The following is a 19,222-nucleotide window of genomic DNA, read 5'->3' as shown; positions in this document are numbered from 1 at the left end:
CTGGCTAAAACTTCCAGGACTATACTGAACAGCATCAGTGCGAGTGAGCATCCTTGTCTGGTTCTATAACTTAGTGGGAATGATTCCATTTTTTAAAATTCAGTAGGATGCTGGCCGAGGGTTTGTGATAAACTGCTTTGAATGTGCTGAGTAATGCTCCTTTGAACCAACTGATGGAAGACCTCTCCCTCTGTTTGTCCCTCTCTCTGTAACTCTGACTTGCAAATAAATAAATAAATCTAAAAAAAAAGAAACCCAACTTGTGTAAAGTTATCTTTATGAAAGGATGCTGTATTTCATCAAATGTTTTCTCTACATCTTTTGAGATAATCATATGATTTTTGTTCTTCAATTTGGTAATGTGATGTGTCTTAATGATGGTTTTGTGAATGTTGTACCTTCCTTGCATACCAGGGATAAATTCCCCACCTGGTCTGTGTGAATGAGCTTTCAGATGTGATGTTGGATTTGATTAACTAGTACTTTGTTGAGGATTTTTGTGTCTATATTCATCAGAGAAATTGGTCTGCAGTTCTCTTTCTCTGTTTTATCTTTTTCAGGTTTAGGAAGGTAATGCTAGCTGTTTAGAAGGAGTTTGGGAGGATACCCTCCCTTTCAATTGTTTGGAATAGCTTGAGAACAATTGGAGTTTGTTCTTCTTTAAATACCTGGTAAAACTCAGCAGTGAAGCCATCCATTCCTGGGCTTTTCTTGGCTAGGAGGGTCTTCATTACTCATTCAGTATCCATCTTGGTTATAATCTGTTTAGGTTTTCTGTGTCTTCATGGTTCAGTTTAGGTAGGTTGTATGTGTCCAGGAATCTATCCATTTCTTTTAGGTTTCTGATTTGTTGGCTTACAATTCTTTGTAGTAATTTCTGCTGATTCTTTTTATTTCTATGGTTTATGTTGATATTTTTCCTTCTATTGATTTTGGTCTTCTCCCTCCTAACTCTATTTTTTTTTGTTAGCTAGAACAAAAGCTTATCAATTTTGTTTATTTTTTCCAAAACCAGTTCTTCATTTAGCTGATCTTTTGTATTGTTTTCTTCATTTCAATTTTGTTTATTTCTTCTTTAATTTTAATTACTTATTTTCCCCTACTAATCTTGGGATTTGTTTGCCGTTGCTTTTCTAATTCCTTGAGATGCATGGATAGACCATTTATTTTTGGTGTCTTCCCAATTTGAGTATTCCTCATTGCTATAAATTTTCTTTTTAACACTGCTTTTGCTATATCCCATAAGTTTTGATATGTTGTATGTTTGAATTCTCCTCTTACCCATTGCTCATTTGGGAGCCTAGCATGTGTCTATCCTAGACAAAGTTCCTTGTACTTGTGTGAAGAATGTGTATTCTGCAACTGTAGGGTGAAAATTTCTATAGATACCACTTAGGTCCATTTGGTCTATAGTGTCAATTAACTCTGTTGTTTTCTTGCTGATTTTCTGTCTGGTTGTTCTGTCCATTACTGAAAGTGGGGTATTGAAATCTCTCACTACTATTGTATTGAAGTCTATGTCTCCCTTTAGATCCATTAAGATTTCTTTTAAATAGCCAGTTGCCCTTAATTAGGTGCATAAATGTTTGTTATAGTTAAATCTCCCTGTTGAATTGATCTCTTAATCATTACATAGTGCCCTTCTTTGTCTCTTTTAACAGTTTTTGTGTTAAACTCTATTTTGTATGATTTTAGGATGGCTAAATGAGCTCTTTTGTCATTTCTGTTAGCATGGGATATCTTTTTCCATCCTTCAACTTTCATTCTGCATGTATGTTTTTTGGGGAAATGTTTCTTGTAGGCAGTAAATAGATGGGTCTTGTTTTTTAATTAATTTGTTTATCTGTATCTTTTAACTGGAGAGTTGAGGCCATTTATATTCAAGGTGACTATTGATAAGTAACAACTTTGTCCTGCCATTTTTTTAAAAAAGTTTATTTTATTTACTTGAAAGTGAGTGTTACTCAAAGAGAAGAGAGGCAGAGAGAGAGAGCGAGAGAGCGAGAGAGCGAGAGAGAGAGAAATTTCTTCCATCTGCTAGTTCACTCCCAATTGGCCACAATGGCCAGAGCTGTGCTGATCCGAAGCCAGGAGCCAGGAGCTTCTTCTGGGTCTCCCATATGGGTGCAGGGGCCCAAGAACCTGGGCCATCTTCCACTGTTTTCCCAGGCCACAGCAGAGAGCTGGATTGGAAGAGAAGTTTTTTGGTTTTTGGTTTTTGTTTTTTTAAAGACTTAGAATATCTCACCATTCTCTCCTAGCCTATAGGGTCTCTGATGAGAAGTCAGCTGTGAGTCTAATTGGAGATCCTCTGAAAGTAATCTGGTGTTTCTCTCCTGCACCTTTCAGAATCTTTTCTTTATATTTTACTGTTGAGAGTTTGACTACAATGTGTTATGTTGATGTTTTCTAGTCATATCTATCAGGAGTTCTATGTACTTCCTGTACTTGGATGTCCCTTTCTTTCTACAAATTAGGGGAGTTTTCTCTAATTATTTCACTAAAAAGGTCTTCTAATACATTCTCTCTTTGCACACCATCAGGAACTCCTAAGACTTGTATGTTGGATTGTTTGATCATATCCCATAAATCTCCAACACAGTTTTTAAGTTTTCTAATTTCAATTTTTATTTGGTCTGACTATAAAAGCTCTAGAGATTTGTTTTCAAACTCACATATTCTTTCTTCTGCCCGAGTCTGTTGTTAAACTTTCCACTCATTTTTATTTCATTTATTGAATTTTTCGTTTCTATTAATTTTGGTTTCTCTTTAAACTCTCAATTTTATGAGAAAATTTTTCATTCATGTTATGTGTGAATGTCTTTAATTGATGGATTTACTTCTGATTACTTCTAAGCAACCCTATGATCTTTTTTTTTAATTCTGTTTTTGGCATTTCTACCATCTCTTCATTTTCACATTCTAGTATCAAAGTGTTGTTTTTGTGTTCCTCTGGCGGCATCATGTTGTCTTCCTTATTCTTGTTTCTTTGATATCTGCCTTCATTTTTAGGCATCTGTGGAGATACTTTTTGGAATTTTTTCCCCCATGATGGCTTTTATCTTTGGACTATGCCTCTGTGGCTTAGTGGAATATCTGTTCATTCAATGAATACCCTCTGGTGTGTGCTGGGTGAGGCCAGGGAGCTCTGTCCAGTACTCCAGGGTAAGGGAGTGTTCAAGGTGACACGCAAGTTGGGCGTCACAAATCTCCCTTTTTTTTTAATCAGAGGGGAAGTTTGCTCAGCTCTGTTGGCATAGTCTCACACTTACCTCCTCTTCTCCAAGCAGACCAATGTCTGAGTGCTAGCTTCAATGGGTGCAATATTCAACCACCCTGCCACAAAAACCACACAAAGGATCTATGCAGTCTTCAGTGCCAGCACAGATCCCATAGCAATGACCCTCATCAGGGAATCAGGGAGCCCTGACTGTGTGGAGCCACCCACCGTGACTGCCTAAAGACCCAACCACAACCTCTGCCCTCCCATGCAGCCATAGTATTTTCACAGTCCCAGCACACAAGGCTTCAACATTCATAAGCACCCAGTCTCCTTTCAATTCTCTCAGCCAGACTCTGCCATCTCCTCTCAGCTGGTTGCTTGGCCTGTGAACACAACCTGGTGCCAGCTGTTATATATATCCAAAATGGTGCCTGTCCTCTCTCAGCTAGTTACAGAATGCCATTGTTAGGTAGGTCAGGGAGAAATGTTTCCCCCTTTTTTCCCTATAGGTTGGCAGGTACACTGTCCTCCCACAGGGCTCCAAGCAAGACTCATGACAGGCTCTCCCACAGCTTTATCACCAGTGGCTTGGGCTGCTGCAGTCTGCTCGCATCAAACTCTCCAAAGCTGGTGCTGAGGCTCTTGGCTGCCAGGTTCCTGAGGGTTTTTTTTTTTAAGATTTATTTATTTATTTATTTGAAAGGCAGAGTTACAAAGAGGCAGAGGTAGCGAGAGGGAGGAGAGGGAGAGAGGAAGAAAGGGAGGAAGAAATTCCATGCACTGGCTCACTCCCCAAATGGCTGCAATGGCCAGAGCTGCACCAATCCAAAGCCAAGAGTCAGGAGCCTCCTCCAGGTCTACCCTGTGGGTTCAGGGTCCCAAGGTTTTGGGCCATTTCCACTGCTTTCCCAGGCTATAGCATACAGCTGGATCAGAAGTGGAGCAGCTGGGACTCAAACTGGTGCCCATATGGGATGCTGGCACTGCAGACAGTGGTCCCATCCACTACATCATAGAGCCGGCCCTATGGTTCCTGAGTTTTGCATGTCCACATGCTCCACAGAGATCCAAAGTCTCCCTCTAATTTCCATGGAGTTTCCTTTGTAGTTTTCTCCCTAACTCTTCCCTGAGGTTGCACTTTCTCCACTTTTTTCCACTATCTTCCTCTATACTAGAACAGTAAGCTCCCTCTCTATTCAGCCATCTTTGAATCCCCCACACTTTTGAAAAGGACATAATTCCAATTCTTCTTAAATTATTCAAAACAATTGAAAGTGAGGCAATCTTTCCAAACTCCTTCTATGAGGCCAGCATCACCTTAATTCCAAAATCAGAAAAAGATACAACAAAGAAAAATTACTATAGACCAACATTCCTGATGAACAGAGAGGCAAACGTTCTCAACCAAATACTTGCTAATCAAATCTAACAACATATCAGAAAGATCATTCACCTGGACCAAGTGGAATTGATCCCTATTATTCAGGGATGATTGAACATTCACAAATCAATAAATGTGATACATCACACAAACAAATTGAAGAGTAAAAACCACAAGATTACCCAAATCGATGCAGAGAAAGCATTCCATAAAATATAACATCCTTTCATGATGAAAACCTTAAGCAAATTGGGTATAGAAGGAACATTCCTTAACACAATCAAGAAAATATATGACGGCTGGCGCCGCGGCTCACTAGGCAAATCCTCCACCTTGCGGCACCGGCACACCAGGTTCTAGTTCCAGTCGGGGCACCAGATTCTATCCCGGTTGCCCCTCTTCCAGTCCAGCTCCCTGCTGTGGCCTGGGAGTGCAGTGGAGGATGGCCCAAGTCCTTGGGCCCTGCACCCCATGGGAGACCAGGAGAAGTACCTGGCTCCTGCCATCGGATCAGCGCGGTGCACCGGCCACAGCTTGCTGGCCACGGCGGCCATTGGAGGGTGAACCAACAGCAAAAGGAAGACCTTTCTCTCTGTCTCTCTCTCTCACTGTCCACTCTGCCTGTGAAAAAATAAAAAAAAAGAAAATATATGACAAACACACAGCCAACATCATATTGAATGGGGAAATGTTGGAAACATTTACACTAAGATCTTTAACCAACAATGATGTCTACTCTCACCACTGCTACTCAATATAGTTCTGGAAGTTTTGTCAAGGGTTATTAGGTAAGAAAAAAAGAATCAAAGAAATACAAATTGGAAAGAAGGAATTCAATTCAAATTGTACCTATTTGCATATGACATGACATGATTCTATATATAGAGGAACCAAAAGAATCCACTAAGATAGTATTGGAACTCATAAGAGAGTTTGGTAATGTTGCAAGATGTAAAATCAACACAGAAAAATCAAACAGCCTTTGTTTGCTAGACTGTCACAGCTGTTCATTTATTGGAAGAATTAATATCTTAAAATGTCTAAACTAGCCAAAGCAATTTACAGATTCATTGTGATCCCAATAAAAATACCAATGACATTCTTCTCAGTTCTAGAAAAAATGATACTATAATTCATATGGAAACACAAGAGACCCCGAATAACTAAAGCAATCTTTTTTTTTTTTTTTTTGACAGGCAGAGTGGACAGTGAGAGAGAGAGACAGAGAGAAAGGTCTTCCTTTGCCATTGGTTCACCCTCCAATGGCCGCCGCGGCTGGCGCGCTGCGGCCGGCGCACCGCTCTGATCCGATGGCAGGAGCCAGGAGCCAGGTGCTTTTCCTGGTCTCCCATGGGGTGCAGGGCCCAAGCACCTGGGCCATCCTCCACTGCACTCCTGGGCCACAGCAGAGAGCTGGCCTGGAAGAGGGGCAACCGGGACAGAATCCGGCGCCCCGACCGGGACTAGAACCCGGTGTGCCGGCACCGCTAGGTGGAGAATTAGCCTAGTGATCCGCGGCACCAGCCTAAAGCAATCTTAAACAACAAAAACAAATCAGAGGCATCCCAATACCAGATTTCAAAATGTGCTACAGGGTAGTTATAATCCAAACAACTCCATAGTGCACGAAAACAGAAATGGAAATATAGACCAATGGAAGAGAATGGAAATCCCAGAAATCAGTTCATGTATCTACAACCAACCAGTCTGTGACAAAGGAGCTAAAATCAATCTCTGAAGAAAGGAAGTTCTCTTCAATAAATGATACTGAGAAAATTGGATCTTCACATGTAGAAACATGAAATAAGACCCCAACCTTACTTTTCATACAAAAATCAACTCAATATGGATCAAGGATCTAAATCTATGACCTGATCCCATCAAATTACTAGAGGAGAACATTGTGCAAAGTACGCAAAACACTGTATTCAGCCAGAAGAACAGGCAATAAAAACAAAAATAGACAAGCGGGATTACACAAGCTAAGATGCTTCTGTACTGCAAAGTAAATGCTCAACAAAGTGAAGAAGGAACTGACAGACTGGGAGAAAATACTTGCAAACTACACAACTGATAAAGGATTAATTGCCAGAATCTATATAGAGCTCAAGAAACTGAACAACAAAATAAACAACCTATTTAAGAAATGGGAAAAGGATTTGAGCAGGCATTTTGCAAAAGATGAAATTCATATGGCCCACAGACACATGAAAAAAATGCTCAAGATCACTAGCCATCAAGGAGATGAAAATAGTAACCACAGCAAGGTTTCCCCTCACTCCAGTTAGAATGCCTTTTATACAGAAATCAAAAAGCAATGTTGTGGAGGACATGGGTAAAATGTACCCTAATAAACTTTTGCTAGGAATGTAAACTAGTACAGCCATTATGGAAGACAGTGTGATGATTCCTCAGAAAGCTGAAAAAAGATCTACCATATGATGCAGGCATCTCCCGCCTGGGAATTTATTCAAATGAAATGAGATCAGCAGTTGAAAGAATTTCCTATACCCCATGTTCATTGCTGTTCAATTCACAATAGCTAAGATATGGATTCAACCCAGACTGGATAAAGAAAATTCTGTATATATACATTATGGAATACTACTCAGGCATAAAATAAAGAATGAAATGCTATAACAAAATGATGTCGATGCAAACCATTATACTTATTGAAATAAGTCAGTCCCAAAAAGACAAATATCATATATTTTCCCTGATCTCTGGTAACTAATAGAGTACAAAAAATGTAATGTATAGGAGTGAATTGATATTTTGAGATTCAATGCTTATTTACAGCTCTTGTCTCTACTGCTGAGGAACAGGGCTTTTTTTCTTCTTATTCTTTGTTGAATTCCTTACTGAGTGGAGGGTGAAGCTTATGATTATAAAATAAACTCAAAGTATGTTGTAAAATTTAAGATATAGGGGATATAGGGTGGAAATCATTATTATGCTCCTAAATCTGTATATAGGAAACACATGGCACATTCAGAAAACAAAAATGAAAAAAAAGAAATTAAATCTAAAGAAGTCTATAGAATTAGCTATCAGCTAATAGGAAAAAAAAAAAAAAAGACATCGGCCTATTTGGTTGTGGAAGTTGGGAAGTTCCATGATTTGTCACCTGGAGCTGAAAGCATGGTTTTAGTCAAAAGTCTGAGCATTTGAAGAGCTGATGGTCTGAGTTATAGTCTAAGAACCAGGATTGCCAATGATGTAAGTACCAGTCCAAGAACAGAAAACCAACGCCCCAGCTAAACAATCTGATGTAGAAAGCAAATTGTCCTTTCAATCTCTTTTTTGTTCTTCGGGCTCTCAGTGGACTGCAGAGACATGTCCACACCTGGGAGAGCAATCCACTGAGAATACTGGCATAAATGCAAAACTCATCCAGAATCACCTTCACAGACCAACTCAGAAGTAGTCTTCAACCAAATACCTGGATACCCTCTGACCTAATCGAGTTATCACCTAAAACTAGCCATCACAGTTCCTCTAAGTTAAAGGACACTGAGTAAAGGAGCTGTGATGTGCAAGTTCAGCATTGAATTGCTACATAATCAACTGCAATGAACGCTACCTTTCTCAGAGGTATTCACAGAGATCTTCATCTGAGACCAATTAGCAGCAACTGTGGCCAACATCGGAATATTTTCCCTTGCTAAATTACTACAGATATGAATTTTATCAACTTAATCCACCCAGCTTAAGCTATTTCTTCATTAAAGCAAAACTTTCTCCCACAGGAAAACCTCTAAATCCTGCAAATAGAAGTGTGAACACCTTCAGTTTGTTTTAATTATTTTGCTTAAATGAGAAGTGGAGTGCATTTTGCCAAGGATTAAATTAGGTCTCAGAAATTGGTATGCTTGAACTAAATCCATGTCCTCATGTTGCAACTCTTTTGAAACTGAAGGGTAATCTTTTCATGCCACTGGGGAAAACTATTTAAAAACCTAGGAATGTAGCAAGCAGCTTAGGCAAGACCTTATCTCCTAACACTGCTGCTAAATTCAATATCAATTTCCTAAAGGGCTATAGATTCCTCATCAATCTCTAATAAAGTTTCAAAAGAAAAATTATTGTTAAAAATTAAAACACTCAACAGAATGAAAAGACAAGCTATAGACTAAGAGAAAATGGACTGTTATCCAACATATACAAAGAATTCTTAAGATCCAACAATAAGAAAGCAAAAAAATATGATCTAAAAGTACTTGAATTTTGGGTCCATGCTGTGGAGTAGCAGGTTAAGCCTCCGCATGCAGGAACCATACACTGCAGGAACCATACCCTGGGCTCCCACCTGGGTGGCAAGATCTTAGTATTTGAACCATCAACTGCTGCCTCCTGGAATGCATAAGAAGGCAGCTGGTGAACAAGAATAGGATTAAGATGGCGGGGAGGGGGGGCGGGCTTACTACTCTAGTTTGGCAGAAGATAGTTTAAAAACAGTGGAGAGAGTACATTCTCAGGAAGAGTTAGGGAGAAAACGGCATTGGAAACTCCATGCAAATTAGAGGGACACAGCAGACCTACATGGAGGGTGTGGGCACACGTGAATCAGGACCCAACATCTGAGAGCCTTCACACTAGCTTTGGAGAGAGGTGAGACCAGACTGCAGCTGCCCAAGCCACTGGAAACAAAGCTGCAAGAAAAGCTGGGAGGGCACCCAACATGGAGCTCTGCGGGAGACAGTGTACCTGCCAACCTAGAGGAGGAAAAGAGGAGGGCACTTTTCTCTTTCCCCAGTCTCCCCGCAATGGCATCCTATAACAAGCTGATAGAGTGGGTGCCGTTTTGGACATGCGTAACAGCTGCACCCAGCAACCAGCTGAATGGAGACTGCTTAATCTGGTGGGGAGAAATGATATGGGGCTGGGTGCTCATGACTGTGGGACACTTGTGTCCCAGAACTGTGAAAACACTAAGACTGTGGGGCTTTGACAACGCTGAGGCTGCAAGGGGAAGGCTCTGGGTGTGGCTGAGACTTTGGGCAGTCTCCGTGGGAGGCTTCACATGCTCAGGGCTCCCTGGTTCCCTGGTAAAGGACGTTGCTGGGGAATCTGCTTACACTGAGGACTGAACAGATTCTTTGTGTAGCTCTTGTGGAAGTGTGGATGAAATTATATCCACTGGGGATAGTGCCCAGGCACTGGTCTCCTTTGAGGAGAGGAAATGCATTGAGTCTATGCCAACAGAAGAAAAACCTCCCCTCTGATAAAAAAGAAAAAAAAAAAGAGATTATACCATGCACAACCTTGGTGTCACCTTAATACTCCCCTGACCCTGAAGCACTGAACAGAGCTCCCTGGCCACACCTACCATAGACCTCTAGATATTCTATGAAAGAAGACACTCCACTGATCCACAAAGACATACTCCAAAGATAAAAGGCACCATACCAAAAAAAAAAAAGAAGAAGAAGAAGAAGAAACCAACAAGTATCTCCACAAATGCCAAATAATAAATGCACCGATTCAAAAAACAAGAATAAGGAACACAACATGACACCCCCAAAAGAATACAACACTTCACTACTAGATTGTGAAGATGAAGAGTTTGAAGAAATCCAAGAAATGGAATTCCAAAAATTGATCATAAGATTACATAGAAGTAATCAGAAGCAAATGTACGAACCAATGAAATCTGTACATGACAGGAAATAAAATTTCTCCCCTGAAATTGAGATCTTAAAGAGAAAGCAAAATGAAATCTTAAAAATGAAGAATTCAATAAAACAAATGAAAAATGTAGTGGAAAGCCTTAACAACAGAATCAGTGAAGCACAAAAAAGAATATCCAACTTAGAAGGCAAAATCAGGAAATTATATATTCAGACAAAATACATGAAGAAGAAATTAGAAAACTAAAAAACACTGTTAGTAATCTACAGGATCCTATGAAATGACCCAACATAGGGCTCCTAGGAGTTCCTGAAGGTGTGGAAAGAGAGAAAGGATTAAAAGGCCTTTTAAGTGAAATAATAACAAAAAACTTCTCTAATTTGGACAAAGAAAGGGACACCCAGGTATAGGAAGCACATAGAACTCCTAATAGACATGACCAGAAACAAACTTCATGATAAATTATAATCAAACTCTTCACAGTAAAACATAAAGAAAAGATTCTAAAATGCGCTCGAGAGAAATGCCAGATTACTTTCAGAGGATCAGCAATTAGACTCAAACAGACTTCTCATCAGAAACTTTACTGGCTAGAAGAGAATGGTAAGATATAGTCCAAGTCTTAAGAGAAAAAAACTGTCATCCCAGAACACTATGAATGAAGGTGAAATAAAGACCTTCCATAACAAACAGAAATTAAAAGCATTTGTCACCACTCATCCAGCCTTACAAAAAGATGCTTAAAGATGTGCTACAGATAAAAACACAGAAGCATGGTCATCACTATGAAAGAAGGTAAAGGTAGAAAATCTCCCAGTAAAAGTACAAAGGAAATCCAAATTAAACAATAGGAATATTGATGGGAAAATGGCAGGGCAAAGTCATTACTTACCAATAGTTACTTTGAAAGTAAATGGCCTCAACTCTCACTAATAGACAAAAACTGGCTGAATGGATTAAAAAAAATATCTAGGAGCCAGCAATGTGGCATAGCAGGTAAAGCCACCACCTGCAGTGCCGGCATCCCATATGGGCGCTGGTTTGAGTTCTGGCTGCTCCACTTCCGATTCAGCTCTCTGCTATGGGCTGGGAAAGCAGTAGAGGATTGCCCAAGTCCATGGGCCCCTGCACTCGCATGGGAGATCTAGAAAAAGCTTCTGGCTCCTGGCTTCAGATCGGTGCAGGTCCGGCCACTGCAGCCACCTAGGGAGTGGATCAGCAGATGCAAGACCTCTCTCTCTCTCTCTCCCTCTCTCTCTCTCTGCTTCTCCTTCTCTCTCTAACTGTGACATTCAAGTAAAATAAATAAATCTCTAAAAAAAAAAAACACATCTATTTGCTGCCTACAAGAAACACATCTCACCAACAAAGATGTATGCAGACTGAAAGTGAAAGGATGGAAAAAGATGTTCCATGGCAACAGAAACGAAAAAACAGCTGGTACAGCCATCCTAATATCAGACAAAACAGACTCTTACACAAAAATTATTAAAGGAAACAAAGAAAGGCACTATGTAATGACTAAGATTGATTCAACAGGAAGATATAACTATTAAAAACGTATATGCACCTAATTCCAGGGCAACTGGCTTTGCTTATGGCCTTGTCTGAATACTGACAGAGCTTGTGGATTCAAAAGCCTTCCAATAGCCTAGCCAGCTCATAGGAAGAGCCTCAAGTGACCACTGCTGTCATACATAAAAGTGTTAATTGTTAAATTAACAAGAGTCACTGTGCACTAACTTCCTATGCAGGACCTCTGTCTTCAAAGAATTGTATTATAATTATGTCTAAGTGCTTGCAAAAGATGTATCATTCCTGGGTGCATTTTAAAGGTAAGTAAAAGAAATGAAGTGAAATTAACTTCAATATGCAATGACTTTGCACAGCCCTTGTCTCGACTGTTGAGGAAGTTTTTTTGTTTATTTGTTTTGGTTTTTTGGTTTTTTTTTTTACAGTGCAAATTGTTGAAGTCTTTACTTAGTATAGAGTTGGTCTTCTGTGTATAAACTTAATTGAAAATGGATCTTAGTGGAGAATTGGACTGGGAATGGGAGAGGGAAAAGAGGGGGCAGGGAGACTGGGTGGGAGGTTGGGTATGGTGGGAAGATTCACTATATTCCTAAAGTTGTACTTACGAAATACATGAAGTCTACTCCTTAAGTAAAAGGTTTCTTTGGGTGGAAAAATAAATTTTAAAAAATTTTAAATAAAATTTTAAAGAGAATAATGTAGACCATTTATCTTTAGGTCATAATTATGTCTCTTTGTAAATCATTTGTATTGTTTCTAAAGAAGAGCTCCTTTTTCCTTCAGGTGCAGTAACTATTATTGTTACTTTGATCTTTGCAAGCACATCTTTCTTCGGACTGTTGTATATTTATTGATGGACCAATAATAATGAGGAAAGCATGATATGTATATTGCCTTATTTAAAGCAATTATTGGAAAATATTAAAAGGCTACCAATTAAAGGACCAAGGTGGGAAGGGTGAAGAAGGAAGCTGGATTTAAACTACTGGCAGGAATCCCTCTCAGGCTCTCTAAAATAGGATATGGGTATCCCAAGGAGCTCCTTAACACCATCTGCCACAATGTCCTCCCCTCTGCTTATTCTTAATCTTAAAACATCTTATAAAATTTACTGATAGCCTCTTTGGAAATATGCATTAAAATAGATACTTTCTTAAACTGACTACAGATCTCTAACCTTAGATAATAAATCAAAATTTCTAGATCATTTTCTACTGAATATTGCTTTTTCACCACAGTAAAATAAAAAAAAATCATACCTAGGGACCACCTGTGTGAGCAATTGATTGGGCCATTTTAGAAGGTAAACCTCAAACTACTATCAGTTTTTTCTACAAACAGGAGTCAAGTGAAGAGAGGATAAACCAAGGCAGATTTTTATTTTATCTTCATTGCTAGTGTTTTCTTTAAGAAGATATTTATAATGCTATTAATAAATGGAAAAAAGGAAAGAATATGAAAACAATGAAAAGGTAAAAATAAGAAAAAAATTGGAATTCAAACAGTGTAAAGTCATTATCCTTTAGAGCTCAACTTGCCTTGCCAGGAATAGTTTAAAATCTGCATTGTTGAACTGTGCAATGTCCAGGGTGAGGTGACACCAGCTCTGAACTATGGCTGTAAAAACACCACCAGAAAGATGAAAAAAGTGAATTGGGAGGAAAAGCATTCATATTAAAACACTAAAAAAATGAACAACCACAATGAGAACACTGACCTCTAATTAACCATATGTCTCCCCGATGAATTATTCTGACTTTTACATGTGTGATCAAGCATGAAAGTTTGCTTTTAATTTACTTTACAAGACCTTTTCCATATCCTTCCCCCAAACTACACAGTGCATTATTAAAGCAATAAAATAAATCAGATGCCACATAATTTCGCATCTTAGGTATACCAAAAGTCACCCCAACAAGGAAAATCTTGAGAATGGTGGTAAGAGAAATAGTCTTCATATTTCTAAGATTCAACATAAGCAAAAAAAATTTTTTTAAGCAATTCTTTTCCTCAAACTCAAAAACAAGGTTCAGCCTGCACTTCCCATTAAATTTCTCAAGTGTCACGTGAACCACGTTGGAATTCAGACACTGTCACTTTTTTCTCAGTGTGAAATATTCCAACATGATTTGATAGGCACCTGCTCTGAGATTTCAGCTAATGCTATTAGAATTCTTGTAGGCAGATGATCCTGGAGTAAGGGGTAACTTCATGGAACCATGCAGTTCAATTATTGTTCAGTCACTGATCTAGATTAAGTGGCAAAGGGAGAATTAAATCCCACTCTGAATATACCCTGGAGTCCATCAAAGCCTCACCTTTTCATTCTTGTATGACAGCATGCACAATACCATTTACACAAAATCACTATAAATCAGTTCAGGGTAGGTAGCCAACAAATGATGTGCTTCTACAGATATGAGCCTTAAAGAATCCACTCAAATTATGTTCTAGTCATATGATGGCTTTTTTAAACTTCAGGGGGAAGAAAAATGCAAGTGTTATGTACTTGGACAAAATCAAACTCTGGAAATTCCATGTTTCTATCCAAAACAGTGGTTCTCTGCCAGGAGCATTTTGCACCCCTTTTCCAGAGTACATTTGATAATGTCTAAAAACATCTGAAGTTTTCACAACTGAGGGAGAAAAATGCTACTGGCTTCTAATGGGTAGAAAGCAGGGATGATGCTAAACTAGAATTACCAAGCCTCAATTTCCAACAGTGCCAAATTTCTTTCAGAAACATAGTCTGAAGTTAATCAGTTCCACAATCTCTTTCCACTGCAAAAGCAAACTTCAAAAAGCTGTTCATACACCCCACCTAGTCGCACCACATCTTACCCCAACCTGGACTGGGCTCCCTTCACACCAAGCAAACAACCCTCACTGAGGTCACTGACGAGTACCTGTCACCCAACCCAATGAATATTTCTCAATAGATACTCTCCCTCCACTTCCAGAACCATACATTCTCCCAGTTTCCCCCCTTTCTATCTTCCTGGTCTCATTTGTGCACGTAGCCTTCCTATGTGGCCATTACATATTGAAGTTTCCTCATTCAGTTTTATGCCCTATCTCTAGTGTCTCTCAAGGCGATTGCTTTAACTTCCTATAGCTGCCGTAAAACATTACCACAAAGGTAGTACCTTCAAACAACACCAATGTGTTACCTTGCTGTCCTAGAAATGAGAATCCCAAAATGGGTCTCCCTGGGCTATCAAGTTTTCAGCCAAGCTGTGTTCATTTCAGGAGACTCTAGGGGAAGATCTGTTTTCTTATCTTCCCCAGCTCTAGAACTCCCCCCTATTCCATGGCTAGACACTCCCTTCCATTCAAAGCCAGGACTGGCAAGTCTTTCTCCTTTAATTACTAATACCAACTCTTCTGCACCCCCTCCCCTTCCACATTGAAAGACCCTGGTGTTTACATTGTGACTGGACAGATAACCCAGCATAATCTGATTATTTTACCACTAACTGCATAGTGCTAGCCACCTGCCAGGCTTTCATTGCCTTTGCCTGTTTTAACCCTTCCAAACACCATTCTTTGTATAGCAGAATCATCTTCTTGAAACACAAACCTCAACAAGTTGTCCTCCCATTTCAGTTCTTTAACAGCTCATTTTTCTAAAACACAACACTTGAATATACGTAACAAGGCTCTGTGAACTCTGACCCCTGTGTCTCTCCAACCTCAGGAGCAGCACAGCATATTGTTCTTCTGCCAGTCTGACAAAGCACCATCCAGTCTCTCCCCACAGGACTGTGGCACACACTGCTTTTCCTCTGGACTGTTTATTTCATTTCTCTTCTGCTGCATTTAGCTCCTACTCACTCTCAACTCACAACTTCCACAACTTCCATCTCCTTGGGGAAGCCTTCCCTGACCTTTGCTCAAGCCCTCAAGCACCATGTGTCTGTTGTAGCACTTAGCATAGCTGGGATTTTAAATGTCTTTGTGAGACTATTCAACAGTTCTCTCCTTCAATTGATTACATGTTTTATCCAGCACAGAGAGTGCTCATGCTCACAATGAATCCCTAGTGCCTAGTCTAGGTCCTGGTACAATGTTGGGACTCAATAACTATTTGTCAAACAGGTCAGGGAGTGCATGAATCAACAAGAAGCCTAATGCTGTAACCAGTCATAGTAATAATCAGCTAATGATCTTTCTGCTTGTTCATTTAACAAAGATTTACTAAATATGTGTGTATGTAGATATCACTAAGCTAGTTATATGCTATATTTTATGTGATAATTAGAATATTCGGTACTGTAAAGCAGCCTAACAAATTTTGGACAGGTCAAGAAGAAAGGAAAATGCTCTTTTCAGCATCCCTTGCTTTCTTCCGCAGATTCTGTTGACTTCTCTTATGATGGATGTGAACTATTCCACAGGAATGTAGCCTGATTCTCTGTCCTCAGCATCATTGGCAGCAATTGCCAAAACTGCCAATGACTGCGGTGGACACTTATTGGAAATGACAGATTTCAATATGGCATGGATTTACATGATTTTTTTAATGCTTAAGGAGTTTGGTCATGTGTCAGAGCTGCTCATGTTAGATGATCTATTAGGTGCCATGATCTCCATGAGGGTCATCTGTCACACTGTAGGCCAGAAGTGTCACCCCTGTTGAATGTGATATAAAGTCAAACTCCTAAACTGACTAGAAGGAAATTGGCATATGTCACTGCTGATGGATCAGAAGTTGAAGGTCTCAGTTCATATCCACAAATGAAAAGTGAAGACTCACAAACTTTAGTACATAAATATATAGCAGTTAGAGACGCTGTGACATATCAGCAATTGAATTTAACAGTTATCACAGGGGCAGGCATTGCTGCACAGCATATTTCGTGTCTCCTCTTCAGACGCCTACATCATACATTGGAGTGCCAGTTCAAGTCATGACTATTCCACTCCAACCCATCTTCTTTCTAATGTACCTGGGAAGGTAACAAGATGGGCCAATACTTGGATCTCTCACACCCATGTGGGAGCCACAGATGGAGTTCCGGGTATTTGGAAGGTGGACCAGCAAATGAGGATCTCTTCCTCCCTCTCTCTCTCTCTCTACCTCTCTCTGCCTCTCTACCTCTCTACCTCTCTCTGCCTCTCTACCTTTCTACCTCTCTACCTCTCTATCTATCTCTCTATCTCTCTATCCTTTTCCTTTGTCTGACATTCTGCCTCAAGTAGTCTTGTATTATTATGACTAAGATGAATGCAAACTTTGGCTTCATAATAAAAATATTTAGAAGTAAAACTGTGAAAATGAATTTGTCAAACAATAAAGATTTTAACTATGAAGTCCAGGAAAGCAAACATAGTAGTTGTGGGAATCTGAGGGGATCTCCAAGTTGGCTGAAGAAAATTTTATGCACGGCATCAACTAAATTGAAATCAAGTTTAGCAAAGTATGCCTGAAGAGGGAAATACAGCACTCAACAGAAGAGTACCAACTAGTTGTCACTATACTAACCAACAATGGAATTTCTAAAATTAATTATAGGGAAAATGTAATTAATATACCTATGCTAATAATTATGCATATCAGGGGCTGGCACTGAGGCATCCTGGGTTAAGCTACCACCTGTGATGCTGCCATCCCATATGGGTAGGCACTGGTTTGTTTCCCAGTTGCTCCACTTCTAAATCAGCTCTATACTAGGGCACCTGGGAAAGCAACAGAGGACAGCCCATGTGGTTGGGCCCCTGCACACACATGGGAAATCCAGAAGAATTTCTGAGTTATTGGCTTTGGTGTGGCCCAGCTCTGGCTGTTGCAGACATTTGGGAAGTGAACCAGCAGATGGAAGATTCTCATTCTCTCTCTCTCTCTCTCTCTCTCTCTCTCTCTCTCTCTCCATCCCTCCCTGCTGTAACTCTGCCTTTTAAATTAATAAATATTTTAAAGAAAAGTATGCATATCTATTTGGATTTATTCTGATACTACAAAAGGCATAATCAGGTTTACTCTGCAAACCTTTGTACCAATATATTTAAAAACAGAAGAGAAAATGCGTGCTTCAGACAGATATTTTGTTATTGATTTGTAGAAAATGTATATTTCCTTTGTTTTTTTTCTTTCACTACAATCTAAGTAATCTCAACTATAATACAAAAGGGTGTTTCTAAAGTATAAGTTCCATTAGAACAGCAAGGAAACACAAAGTGGTTATTTTTCAAAAATACACAGTTACTGTAGAACAGAAAGAGACAACAGTCTTCTCACTTGAAGTTCTGTACGTTTCCAATGTACCAGGCTGCCTCCCCACAGCTAACACTTTTCAGACATGATCAGTCTCCACAGTCTTTTGCTTAAACAGTATGACAGCATACTTAATCATAAAATAGATGTTAGGAAACTGGAATACCACAAACTATTGAAAAGAACTGATAAACTGACAACATCAAGTTCAATAAATGTTATATTTAAAATAAAAGCTACAGTTGAGAAAATACTAGTAGTAGACATAACTGAAAAGGGATGAGTCTTCAGAATACATAAAGAGCTCCAATAAGTCAAAAAGGAAAACAATGGACAAAGGGTTGAAAGAAGCAATTCATATACCAAGAAACCCAAAGGAATAATAGATGAATTAAAAGGGGCCTACCATATAGATAGGAAGACACAAATTAACAATGAGATAGCATAAAATAAAAGTTCATATCTGACAATGTCAAGTAGTACAACCATTGACAATACCCGGTAAAGCTGTAAATGCTCATATCCCAACATCTGACAATATTCTCCTAGAACAATGGTTCTCAATGGTAGAGGAGGGGACACATGACAATGCTCAGAGACATTTTTGGTGGTCACAGCCAGGGAGGAGAGAACAGATACTACAGACATCTAGTAGGTGGAGGCTACAGATGTTGCTAAACATCTTACAATGTACAGGGTGTCCCTATCCCCAGAGAATTCTCTGTCTCAAACTATTAATAGTGCTGAGATTGGGAAACCATCTGAGAGGGTTGTATGGTAGTTCCCCAAAGTCATGTCCACCTAGTGATAGGCATACAGAATGGTGGTTAAGGTGTCACCTGGGACACTTGAACCCCATATCAGAGTTCTGCTATTGGGAGATAGAAGGTGCTGTTCAAGTACTTGAGTCCCTACCACCCATGTGAGAGATCCAGATTTAGTTCCCTGCCTGGTTCTTTAAGGCATTTGAGGAGTGAAGTAGCAAACAGAAGATCCCTCTATGGTTGTTTCTGTTTCAGTATCTCTGGTTTTCAAATAAAATGAAAATACATTTAAAAAATTTTTAAAGATCTATGTCTACCCATAACCAGTCAATGTAATATTTATCTGGGAAAAGTGTCTCTATAGCCATAGTAAATTTAGGTATTTAAGGAGAGATCATCTTGGATTATCCAGGTTGGCAGCATATTCAATGACAGTGTATTTGTAAGTAGAAGGAAACACATGGACAGAAGAGAGG

At 39.4% G+C, this 19,222-nt stretch overlaps 1 long non-coding RNA gene across 13 annotated transcripts in view; it reads right to left on the bottom strand.

The window, feature by feature from the left end:
• Positions 1-19,222, bottom strand: part of LOC149126128 (uncharacterized) — a 119,195-nt gene that overhangs the window by 86,073 nt on the left and 13,900 nt on the right. For 4 of the 13 annotated variants that reach the window (XR_016236431.1, XR_016236434.1, XR_016236430.1 and 1 more), the window contains one exon: positions 1,948-2,183. The exons of 6 other annotated variants lie outside the window; for them this stretch is intronic. This is a non-coding gene — a long non-coding RNA (uncharacterized LOC149126128). Of the gene's footprint in view, positions 1-1,947; positions 2,184-3,272; positions 3,337-13,287; positions 13,386-19,222 lie in introns of those variants that run through there. 3 more of the 13 variants (XR_016236435.1, XR_016236433.1, XR_016236441.1) reach the window with 3 other exon arrangements.

Source organism: Oryctolagus cuniculus, chromosome 6, assembly GCF_051225735.1.
Source record: "Oryctolagus cuniculus isolate XC-2025 breed Fujian yellow rabbit chromosome 6, ASM5122573v1, whole genome shotgun sequence".
In the NCBI taxonomy this organism is placed as follows: Eukaryota; Metazoa; Chordata; class Mammalia; order Lagomorpha; family Leporidae; genus Oryctolagus; species Oryctolagus cuniculus.
Note: the sequence above shows the minus strand (reverse complement) of the source record. Positions and strands in the feature narration are given on the sequence as shown.